Here is an 11591-nt window from a genome sequence, read left to right as displayed (position 1 = left end):
AATATTATGGCCTGGTGGGAGGGCATTCCAAAGGCAAGTCCCAACCACTGCAAAAGCCCTGTCTTGGTGTGAGGTATATTAAACTACTGAGATGGAAGCATTGTTTGCTGGGAGATGTAGTATGACTGACGGCCATGAAACAGGTAGTCAGAGGGAAACTGGGCCTGGTCCTGGCCTATGTTACTGATGATGCAGCAATTGTTTTGCCTGTGCAAGTTATAAAATAAACTTGGTTTGGAACTTAAGTTGTTGTGACTCAGTTGCTTGACATACCCATCTCTGGGTGCAGTTGGAGCTGACCTGGAAGCCACCCTTGGCCCTGAGGTGTGAGGGTTTATATATCTCACCTAGAGTTGTTAGCACAGTGCTGGCAAGTGGCAACCCAAGATGCACAGGGGTTGAGATGGAGTCACAATCGATGGCATCAGGCCAACTCTTTGATGTCACTTCCAGTGCAAACCCAGAAGTGACATCACCTCTTTGGTATAGAGTTTCAGATGAATCCTAGAGCATTCTTCTAACATAGTGGCGTGATGGCCTCAGCACTTTGCTGATTCCCCCCCCCCCCCATTTGAGTCCTACTGCTCCAGTGAGGAGCAGCGAGAGCCAGGGCGGGATGTCTCCCGCAAAGCAGGAGATCTGCTTAACCTGATCTCACCATAGCCCTTTCCTCTGCTCAGTACCCTCACAAGACTATCTTGCCTAGCTTCGTCTCTGTTGCTCTGGCAACTGTCTCAGCACCTTAGAAGGTCACACCTGTTTCCTCCACTGTTGGGGTGGTCTCAAGGGCATTTACCAACCAACAGCATTCAGCACCAGTACTTCTGCTCTACCCCATCAGCTGTCAGCCTTTGATCATCACATACCCCCGCTGACAAAATTGTAGCTCCACTTTCCTACTGACTGGCAGGCTGGCTGTTGGGAAGGGGGAATCCAGAGCTGTCTCCTAACTGATTGGCAGACATCAGATATTTGTAAGCTCCTTTAAACTATATCTGAAGATATACCCAGAATTATATACACTATAGTTTCAGCCTCTTCCTGGGCAAGTTGGAATAACAAGTGTTCCTCGGTGCCTTTGGATTAAAGGTAAAGGCAACCAAACTGCACACAAGTGGCTATCAGAAGTGCTTATCTTATGTCTAGGAAGGCTACTAATGGAGGACCACAGAATTTGGAATGATAAATATCCTGGTATATGTGTCTGCTTCCCTTGATTTTACTTTTTAAAGTGTGTAAACAAATAAAAAACACTGAAAAGGTGTCTAAGGACCAGTGTGGTATAGTGTGTTGGACTAGGGAAGAGAGGACCTTTATGGTTTATACTCCCATTCATAACATAAAGCTTACTTGATGAAACTGGACCAATCACCAGCAACTCAGCATAAGTTTAAATGGGGATGATGCAAGAGAATTTACCCCTGGGTTATTTCCCCCAAAATTCGGGGTTTGGTAGGAACAGCAAGTACAGAATTTGTTCCAGCACGGCCTGGCAGGTGACTGACTAGGGCACCAGAGGGTGTGGTTCACCCTCCCTGGCTTTCCATAGCCCTGATTGGTCACCAGGGTGGCATGCTCTGATTGGATGTTATAAACTGTCATTTAAAATCAAACAGCTTCAGTCTATAAGAAATGGCTAGTCTTTAATTTCTCTTGAAAATCAGATTTCATTTCAAGTCTTTTGAACCTGGGCAGAAAAATAAGTTATGAATTGGCATAAATTTGAGTCAAGACAGGACTGAAAGTTATGAAATTACAATTGGAAATCAGTCTCTGCACATGCGCAGATTGCTGTTCCTTATTGCTTGGCCAGGCAGGATCAGTACACACTTTTGTGGGATTGTAAGGAGTGGGTCTGCCATCACAAAGATTCTCCTATGTAGCTTGGCCTCGGACATCTCTCCAACTGGAAATTCACCACTGGAGAACCAAGTTCCTTTGCTGGCATGGCAAGTTCTCTGCAAGGTCTGAATGGCTGTTTTGTGTGCCTTGATGGAATATACTGGTTTGGTGAATATAGGTTGAAGGGCAAGAGGTTGTCTTTAATCTCTCCCTCTCTCCTTCTCAGAGATCTGGGTGAGAATTTGGCCATCCAGACATACTGAGGACATCCTGGTATTTCTCCTGCTCTGCTTGTTGAATCAGGCAGATAAATGGGATTATTGGCACAAGATTAATGCAGCAAACCTGGATTTGCAGTCTCCTGCTTAATTTGCAAAATGAAATGGGTCAAGAAACAAGCATTTATGAAAATCATATAATCCGCTGAAGTTGCCTGTGCTTGCCCAATTGAGGGGGTATGGCATCCTCCATGTGCAGAGAGGAATTCATCCCTTCAATTTGAGTTCACATTTGGGGTGGCTGTATCTTGGCATTAAAACCGAACCTGGGGGTTGATGGCCCCACCCTTTATACAAGGATTGGAATGATCCTTTGATTGGTAGAGAGGACTTGAAAGAGAGCAGGAGGGAAGATGGAACACTCTCCTGTTAATAGCATCTAACAGACCTCTCCATTGGCTGGCTATGTCTTTACTCAGAGCGGGACCACAAGTGACGCCTGACACAGGTTGGACACTTGCCAGCTTCCCTCAAGTTTTGATGGGAAATGTAGGCAGCTTGGCAGAATGTTGGACAAGTGACAGTTGAAAAGTCCATTGGACAGCAGTCAGAGAGTCAAGCTGCAAGACCAGGATGCCTACATTTCCTATCAAAACTTGAGGGAAGCTGACTAGTGTCCAACCTGTGTTGGGCGTTACTTGTGGTCCCGCTCTCAGTGGCTGAGACCAGGACAACACTACATGGCCATAAACACCAGATAGAAAAGTGATGTCTCTTTGCTTCTTTCATTGTTCCACTGGTGTCTTGGGGAACCCTTGTCCTGCCATAACATTGTCTGCAGAATTTTTCTTTGGAAGTGTTAGATCTGACATACTGCAAGCGGAAAAATAATGTAGAAATGTAGACTGATGGTGGAAGGAGGAGTGCAGGATAAAGTTGTAGGAAATTTGTAATCTGTAGGAACTTTTTTTTAAAAAAAGTACTCTTCCACCTGCAGTGTATTCTCATTCAGCCTCATATGTCATAAGAAGCCAGTTTGTAAGCAAGACTCTTCTTTGTTTCCAAAGAGAGATAATTTTACACTTCAGCCTGAATTTGGAGAGGGAAGATCACTAGCGTGCAAGTTTTGTCCTTATTCGGTAGGAAACAAAAACAGTGGAGTGGTTAGAAAACCAAATTAAAGACTAGTCTATAAAACAACCATTTCTTATAGACGGAAGCTGTTTGATTTTAAATGACAGTTTATAACATCCAATCAGAGCATGCCACCCTGGTGACCAATCAGGGCTATGGAAAGCAAGGGAGGGTGAACCACACCCTCTGGTGCCCTCTGTAGCCAGTCACCTGCCAGTGCCAGGCCATGCTGGAACAAATTCTGTACTTGCTGTTCTTACTCTCCTTCAGTAACCTGAATACATGATGTAAGTTTACTCATTAGAGCTGAATAGTCCCATAACAGACATATAATTTAGGTAATTCCGAATATTTCCAATATTTTGTAAATACTAGTCTTGCTGAAACTATAAAACAGAACAATAGTATTTCCTGTTTCAAAGGGAGATCTCCTTTGAAATGAGAAATGACATTTTGGGATAGAGAGGCTTACTTGCTGCTGGTTGTTGGAAAACTAGCTCTAGAACTGAAGAGTCAGTCTGGCCTGGAAGGGGTTTTGCTACCTCTGAAGGCGAAGGTTCTTCGCTTGAATATGCTGCTGGATCTTGGCCTACAGTTGCTCAGGCTTCCTCCATTAAAAGTGGGTCCTTTTATCAGCTCTAGCTGATATGCCAGCCATTTGATAGATTACTATAATGCACTTAAAAGAGTTTCTAATTGTCGTTCACCAGCAGGGCTCCTGCTGAGTCTTTGGCTGAATCCACACTTACCAGCATAGCACTAAACAGTTAGAATGATAGCGTCTTCCTGGTGCTTTTTCTGGCGTCAGCATCGTGGCACAATGACATCATAAAATGCACCAGGAAGACATTATCATTCCGACTGTTCAGCGCTATGCTGGTAAGTGTGGATTTGGCCTTTAACAGTTGGCAGGCAAATATTCAACAGGTGACATGAGCCCTACCCTGTTGAATTTCTGCCTATCATACATCTGCTTAAAAAATAGTAATCCTGCCTTTACAAAAAGATGGCAGCCATACCAGAAAGCCATGTTCCTGTTAATCCCTTTACCCCAGATTCCCTGCCCCCTGGCAGTGGGCAGGCTGCTGTTATGTAATTGTGAGGGAAAGGCACACAGTCCTGTACAGCTGCATCGTTTAACTGATTAGTAGAGTTAGCAGGGGAAGGGAAGTTGGTTGGGAGTACTTCAGTCAGCTGCAGATTAGAGCTGACCTTCGGTCCCTTTTTTCTAGTAGGTACTTAAGTTTGGATGTGGTTAACCTGCAGCTGTGAGCCAGGTTGTTGGTGTATTGCGTTGTTTGTTTAAATTGTATGTTTGAGCCACCATAGGGAGAAAAACCAGATAAAATATTTACTGTAAAAACTAAATGGACTGAAGGGCATCAGATTGTTTAAAAACTGGATTTTTTAAAGTTGCAGATCACAAGATGAGAAGTAATATCTTAGAAGAGACATTCCTCTCCTCACAAAACAAAGAATAGCTCTTTTAAGATTGCATGCACAATATAAAATCAAAGGTGTATTTTTCTTCCCTTCAGAGCTGTTCAAGTTATATGTCAATACAGTCCATTAAATTCCTCAGCTAAATTCTCAAACTTTTCGAAGTAGGACCCACCTCTAAACTATTTTAGTCCCACTTGCAAGGAAACACCTGACTGTTTCCTCCCTCGCCGTTATAAAAACCAAGCATGTCAGATTCAGTTGACACTTAACAAACTAATTTTTAATTTTCAGTATTCATTGAGCTATGTTTTATAGACACGATACACATTACTCAGAGGGAAACCCAAATGTGCCATCACCCTTCCCAGAGCCTCTTCTTCCATCTCACTCCATCCCATTTCTTCCTTCCTGAACTCGTGACCTACAACTGCTGGGCTAACGTGTATCTTAATCTGGTTAAGGCAACACCATTATTTTCATACTCCAAGCTTTGGGTCTAGCTCCGGGGCTAAGCCCGAGTCTCGGCTTGTTAGCCCACGCCAAACTCCAATCAGATATCTTTTGGGGCTGGCTTAAGCAGAGCAAAGCTTGTTGAACAAGCAAGCAGGTGCGCTGGTGGGCCCCACATTTCGGGAAGCGTTGCCCTTTTAAGGCCCCCAGAGGCTGAACCGAGAAGGGAGCCGAATCGCTGCCAAGCCTCGCCTCGCTCTATACCCTGAGAATCTCGGCGGCCAGCGCTCGGGACCTCTGCCTTCCCCAGCGCCACGCTGCTCTCCATCCCTCCTGCGCTGAAGCAGGTGAGTGGCTTGTTGCATTGCTCTCTCCCTCCACTTTGATTCATGCTTTTTGGGTGGGCAACGCAGCCCCACCCCCTTTCTCCTTATTTTGAGAATGGACCTGCCAATTTCCATGGCTGTAAGACTCGCTGCTCTGATGTCCGCGCCTCCTCCCTCCCCTCCTTTGCTTAGCCTGCCCTTTTCAAAGTCTTGTCAATTTCACCCCTGACCTCCCCCGGATATGGTTAATTTCATCGCCAGCTATGGTAAGCTGGCGATTCCCTGAGCTGAAGAGCTTTCTTTAAGGAAAAGCGTAAATGTTTTGCTCTCCTCTATGAACTGGATTGGGTTCCTTCGACAATATATTGGATTGGGTTCCTTTATTTCTCTTCTCTCCCCTTTTTCTGTTCTGGGTGGAAATGGACTCCCGTGTTTCCTCTTCATTGTTGCTTATATCCCTGTTACTGGAGAGAATAGTTTGGGGGTACACGTGTAGCCGCTGTCACTCCTCCTCCCCTGTTGCTGTAACCTGCTAAGGATGATGTGGGTAGCTGTTCAGGGAATTTCTTGCCCCATTCCCCACATAGGATAAGTCGGAATCAAAAACTGAAGCACGTAATAGGGCTGGGAAAGATAGAGCAGAAAATGTCATCCAGAGCATCAAAATGTGTTACAGTTTTTGCTTCCTACTTACCCCCCAACCCTATTTGAAAAAAAGGGCACTTTCCTGGAGTTTGGTGGGGGGAAATACGGGCACCGTATGAGGTTCAGAAGTCTCGTATATTTTCAGCGATGCTTCCTGTTGCAAGCTATCCTATCCTTCCTTAATCCAGGACAAAATGGTTGGTTCTTGCCTTGGGTGACCAAAGTCCCACAGCTCTCCATTTTATTTCACAGCCTCTTAACAGACAACCCACACCTCCTGCTTTGAATGACACAATTTTATTGTCCAATTTTGGGAGCATGGCAGTGAAAGGGGCGGGGGGGGGGGGTGAGTGGTGTAGCGATTTTCCATGCTTTGGGGGCATTTGTTTGAAGAAGAAAAAACCCATGCAGTTTTAAACTAGAGATATTAAATGCCATCTTAACAGTCAGCCTCTATCTCTGCATGGGCTAAGAGATAACATTTGCAAACATTTTTTTCAGTTACCATGTCTGAAATCAGGGGTATGTTTTTTTTAATGAGTCTGTGATGCTTTTAATATAAAGGGCAGCCCCCTCTGTTCCAGTTTAATTTAATCTGAACCAAGGCTTGTTTTTTTTTTAAACCGTGGCTGCCTTGGACCAAAGTGTGAGGCAATGGCAAGAGGATCTCCACTGCAGCAAAGCAAATAGATTTGTCCCCTTTGCATTTCTGGTGAAGTCTGTTCTGCATGATCCTCATACAACCCCAACCTTAAGGGGAGTGGATATTTTAAGAAGGATAAGGGTACATGTACTTTGAATTAATTCTTATTGCTGAAATCCCTTCTTGAAAAGGCACCGGAGCCTTGGCTTCTATTTGTTTGATCAACATAGATTACGCACATGCTGTAATTTGAGGAAATTGATTACAGCAACATCAAAGCTCACCAGGAAATAGTTCCAAAATATTTCTTATTGCTGGTATTATTTCTGTGTTCCACTCTGATGAGAAGGAGGGGGCTGTGGCTCAGTGGTAAAATCTCTGCTTTGTGCATGCCGAAGGTCCCAGGTTCAATCCTCCAGTATCTCCAGTGAAAAGGGTTGGATAGTGGGTGATGTGAAAGACTGTTGCCTGAGACCCTGAAAGCTGCTGCCTGTCAGAAAAGATTGACCTTTATAGCATCTGACTTACCCCTGAAGCTGTTTTATATTAGTACTTTTTTTTTTTGGAGTATGTCCAGAATGCCTTTTTCTTGCTTCTGAGCAATATTGGCAAAAATCCCAGAAGATGTGAACCTAGAGCCTCTCTTTTTTCATTTGTGCTTATTAAGAACAGTTTGTATAGCTTTGTGTTATATATATATAAAATGCAGTGTGTCTAGCCATGTGTTGCTGTATTCTGCTTTTGAAATAAATGTAGAGAGGGAGGAAATGATTGCAGATTGAAAATTATATTCCAAATTTCATTTGTCCCCAAATATGGGTGTCAGTTGAATTAAGGGATTGGGGTGTATGTGTATTTAGTTAGATTATACTTCCTGAGGAATATTTATGCTTTTTTTTAAAAAAAAACCATTCCTTTCAAAATGTCAAATCCAGAATTTTGAATTTGCATCAGATTTCATTTCAGTTATATTGGGGCTTATCCTCAGAATGGTACATTTCTGCAGTTCTAAAAAAAGTGGGGAATTGAGAACCCTGGACATCTGTTTGTTTTTTTGTGAAGTAGAAAGCCAGAGATATTGAGCTTTGGGATGACTGACTATAGTCGAGTATTACATAATGAGAAATGTAGTGGCACTGGCAAGCTCTTAGGCTGGCTGGCAGCACAGACCAGTTTCAGTGGCATAGTCTATCTGTAATGGAACAAATCCAGAAATCAGAGTGGCAAGTTTGAATGGATGTGTTAGGAAGGGTTGAGCCTGTGGTGCTGCTGGTTAAAGGGTAGAGGAGAGGAGACAGGATCTTATCTGCTGGCTTGAGCTTGAGAAGCAAGAGAGCTGTTTTAGGATGCAGTTGATGCTTTCCTAAGACAATAATCTGTGCATGCACACAGGCTAATGTACCCACTCTGGTTATCTTTGCAGTCTTATTCTCCCCTACAGGCAGTTAATAGCCTCATTCAATTGTTCTGCCCAGATGTGCATGGCACAAACAACTGGCCTAGTTATCTCTCTTAACAATACCTTCTGTCCACTGACAGCTTGTGTTAACTTCTCTGGTAAACCATGTGATTGGCACACGTTGGTGTCAAGAAAACTTTTGGCAAAATCCAAAGCTTCCAAGAGGGCCCATCCTAAAGTGTATATTTGCAACTTGTTAAGGAACATATAAAAGAGGGCAGGAATACCTGAAACGTTTTCACAAAGGTGGGGAAAGTGCAATGGTGGGCCTTCCTGGCTGAATTTGTATTGCATTTGGTGTTTCTGGACATGCTCATCAATGATCTGGAGGCAGGAGTGAGCAGTGAGGCAGTCAGTTCTGCCAATGGTACCGCTGTAGTCAGGATGGTGAAATGTGGAATGTGCCGTGAAGAAGTTCCAACAGGATTGCTCCGAAGTGAGTGGGTGGGGTAGCAAAAGTGGCAGATGAAGTGGAGCAAGAAAAAAGTAAGAGTAGCCATTGAACTTTTACTTTGGTTGCTCCTCCCCAAACTTCTTGCTCTGTGGTCCCCTTCAATTCACAGTGGTTTGTATTTTGGCTTCTGTGTGAGACATCATCACACTTCTGCCAACATTCTGGCTTTCCACAGCGGAGCCATGGAGTTACCCCAAACCTGCTTACAGTATGAACTTGGGGGAAGTGAGGACACAGCAGATTTCTGCAGCTCTCTGCCTTCTTGGCATTGGAAACACTGAGATCTACAAGGATGAAGCTTTGGGGCCATTGCTAACTATTCTTTCTGCTGCATGCTGGCAATTTCTTCTTAACATCAATGTCCATTCCAGAATGAATGAAGATTTCTCATTGGGGAAAACGTTCTGAACCACCCCCTTCAAGAACTCATCTTTGCTCTTGACCCTACTGCACCACACAACCCTTTACACAGTCTTTATCAATTAAGTGTGTACTTTATGTGCTGTCAAGTTGCTTCCAGCTCATGATGAACCTATGAATGAAAGACCACGGGGATGTTCTTTCATTAACAGCCTTGCTCAGGCTCTTGCTCTTTCAAACTGGTGGCTGTGGCGTTTATTGAGTCAAGCCATCTCATTTTGGGTCTTCCTTTGTTCCTACTGCCTTTCGCCTTTCTTAGCATTATTGTCTTTTCCAGAGAGTCTTGTCTCCTCATGATGTGACCAAAGTACAATAGGCTCCATTAGTCATTTTAGCTTCTAAGGCGAATTCAGGCTTGATTTGATCTTGAACCCACTTATTTGTCTTTTTGGCCATCCATGGTATCCATAAAACTCTCCTCCAATATCACATTTCAAGTTAATCTATTCTCGACTTCTTTCTTCATTTACAAACTCATATATATTAATGGGGAATACCGTAGTATGAATTCACTTGATATGGTCCCCAGTGACATATCCTTCTCTTTCTCTTCTTTCAGTGAAAAAGGATGTGCTGAAATGTCCCGCTAGGAGCCTTCTCGATCTCCAGCGTGTTGTTGACTGCTCTTTTATTGATGGAGCAGTTGCTGGGGGCATGTCGGTTGGCTCTGTGATTGATTATTTCCTTCCCATGTCAGCAGACCTAGTTGAGATTTCTCTCATGAACTGTTGGTGAAGGCCGAATTAATAGTGGAGGGTGACCGATCATGGCATTTGCCTTGTACGTAATATTTAGGAAGAAAGACTTCTAATTGTACGTCGCTGGCAATAGCAATTAGTCAATAGTTGTCTTGTGCCAGTAGCAAAAGATTTCAGGTTATCTCTAACTCTGCTGGCACTGTAAGGTGAGCTTGATGAAAAAACAGGGTTTGAACCTGGGTTTCATTCATTCAGGTCTGTGACTCTGGTATATTCTGTGCTGCAGGTAGTTTACAATAGACTGTAATGTGAGTCTATACTCTCTTCCATGGAACTGTGTGTAAAATTACTTCCTCCCCAATGGTTGCCAGGACTGATAATTTTTAAAAAATAAAAATTTGACTTTCAGCATTTCACCAACCTCGCTCTGTATTGGCAAGCACACGCAGCTGCCTGGCACTTGAAAAACAATCATCCTTCCCTCCCCTTAAGCTATTTTTGTGCTTGAATGTGATGTCTTCAGTTTGGGTTTCAGAAAGAAAGAAAAGGGGGAAGCTGTAACAAAAAGCCAGCCCTGTATGGAAAGAATGTGAGGAATAGTTCCAATGCAAACAAAGACAAAGAGGAATGACCCCAATAATAAGAAAAGGGAAGAAAAGGCCACAGGGGAGAGGGGGAGAGAGAGAGAGAGAGAGAAATTGAACCCGAGACATGAACCGTGGCTTCTGTCCTGGCAGTGCCAAGACCAGGTTTTAGGGGCACAATCCACCAAACCTGGTTGTGATTAAAGGCTGATTCTCACATGAGAATATTGTTTGATTTCCACTGTATTTGTTTACCCTGGCAGAAATGGGAAAGGTGCCCCTGGCATGGCTTGTCTTTGACATCCTTCCCTCTGCTTGCTCAATTCTTTTTTAAAAATTGCATTTCTAGTCTACTTCATGATACTGACCCCTGATTTGTGCACAATTTATCTCCCCCATATAAAGTGGTAATTTTTCACACGAGGATTGATAAATTTGTATTTATTTGTGACGTGCGTAAGAAATAGGTTTTCTATACCGTTTTTAATTTTAAGAATAATTGAAATGTACAAGCATCATCAAATTGAACTGGGCACCAATGTCAAGAGGACCAGTATTGATTAGTGTTAAAGTAGGTGGCAGCCTTGGAATGTTCACTTCAGTCTTTGAATTTTATTGTTTTGTTTCAGATGATGTGGATAGTTGAGTAGAAAGAAACCCTGCGATATGCACCCCTAAACTCAGCTAGCAGCCCCAAAACATTTAAAAATGTCCCAATGCCTACCTGAAACAATGAGGGAAAGCCAAAAATCCACAGTGGCATTAGCACCACACACGTATATTAATGAAGAGCAAGGTCTGGGAGAGGCAAAGCTTAGCCCTTCCTGACCTGGATGGCCCAGGCTAGCCCAGTCTCATCAGATCTGTTACTTCTCAAGGTTGGCCTTGGTCAGAATTTGGATGGGAGACCGCCAAGGAAAACCAGAATCGCTATGCAGAGGCAGGCATTGGCAAAACCACCTCTGGACATCTCTTGCCTTGAAAACCCTAACAAGAGTTACCATAAGTCAGCTGCATCTTGACAGTGTATGCACATACAACTTAACCCACAGCAGAAAACAAGAGCTGATCAAAAGATGTTATGGGATATGTCATGGGGAGGCTTCAAATATAGTGAACAATTCATAGCTTGCTCTTTATTAGAATGAGCTTCCCAAGTCTTTGGGCTTATACTGTCCCTCTTCTTCTGCGTGGCTTAGATATTGTATCTTTCTTCCCAGGCTCTGAGCAATTGCAGTTTGTTGCGATGTCCTAATTAGATGAAACTACAGACTC

The 11591-nt window shown here is 43.5% G+C and overlaps 1 protein-coding gene across 1 annotated transcript in view; it reads left to right on the top strand.

Annotated features, from left to right (window-relative positions):
- The first annotated feature begins 5359 nt into the window (after window positions 1-5359).
- Window positions 5360-11591, top strand: part of MPP2 (MAGUK p55 scaffold protein 2) — a 67100-nt gene continuing 60868 nt past the window's right edge. The window contains exon 1 of the mRNA XM_054992218.1: window positions 5360-5434. The gene's annotated coding sequence lies outside the window, so the exon portion shown is untranslated. The remainder of the gene's footprint in view (window positions 5435-11591) is intronic.

Source organism: Eublepharis macularius, chromosome 12 (genome assembly GCF_028583425.1).
Source record: "Eublepharis macularius isolate TG4126 chromosome 12, MPM_Emac_v1.0, whole genome shotgun sequence".
Lineage (NCBI taxonomy): Eukaryota > Metazoa > Chordata > Lepidosauria > Squamata > Eublepharidae > Eublepharis > Eublepharis macularius.
This window is presented reverse-complemented; position numbering and strand designations above follow the sequence as displayed.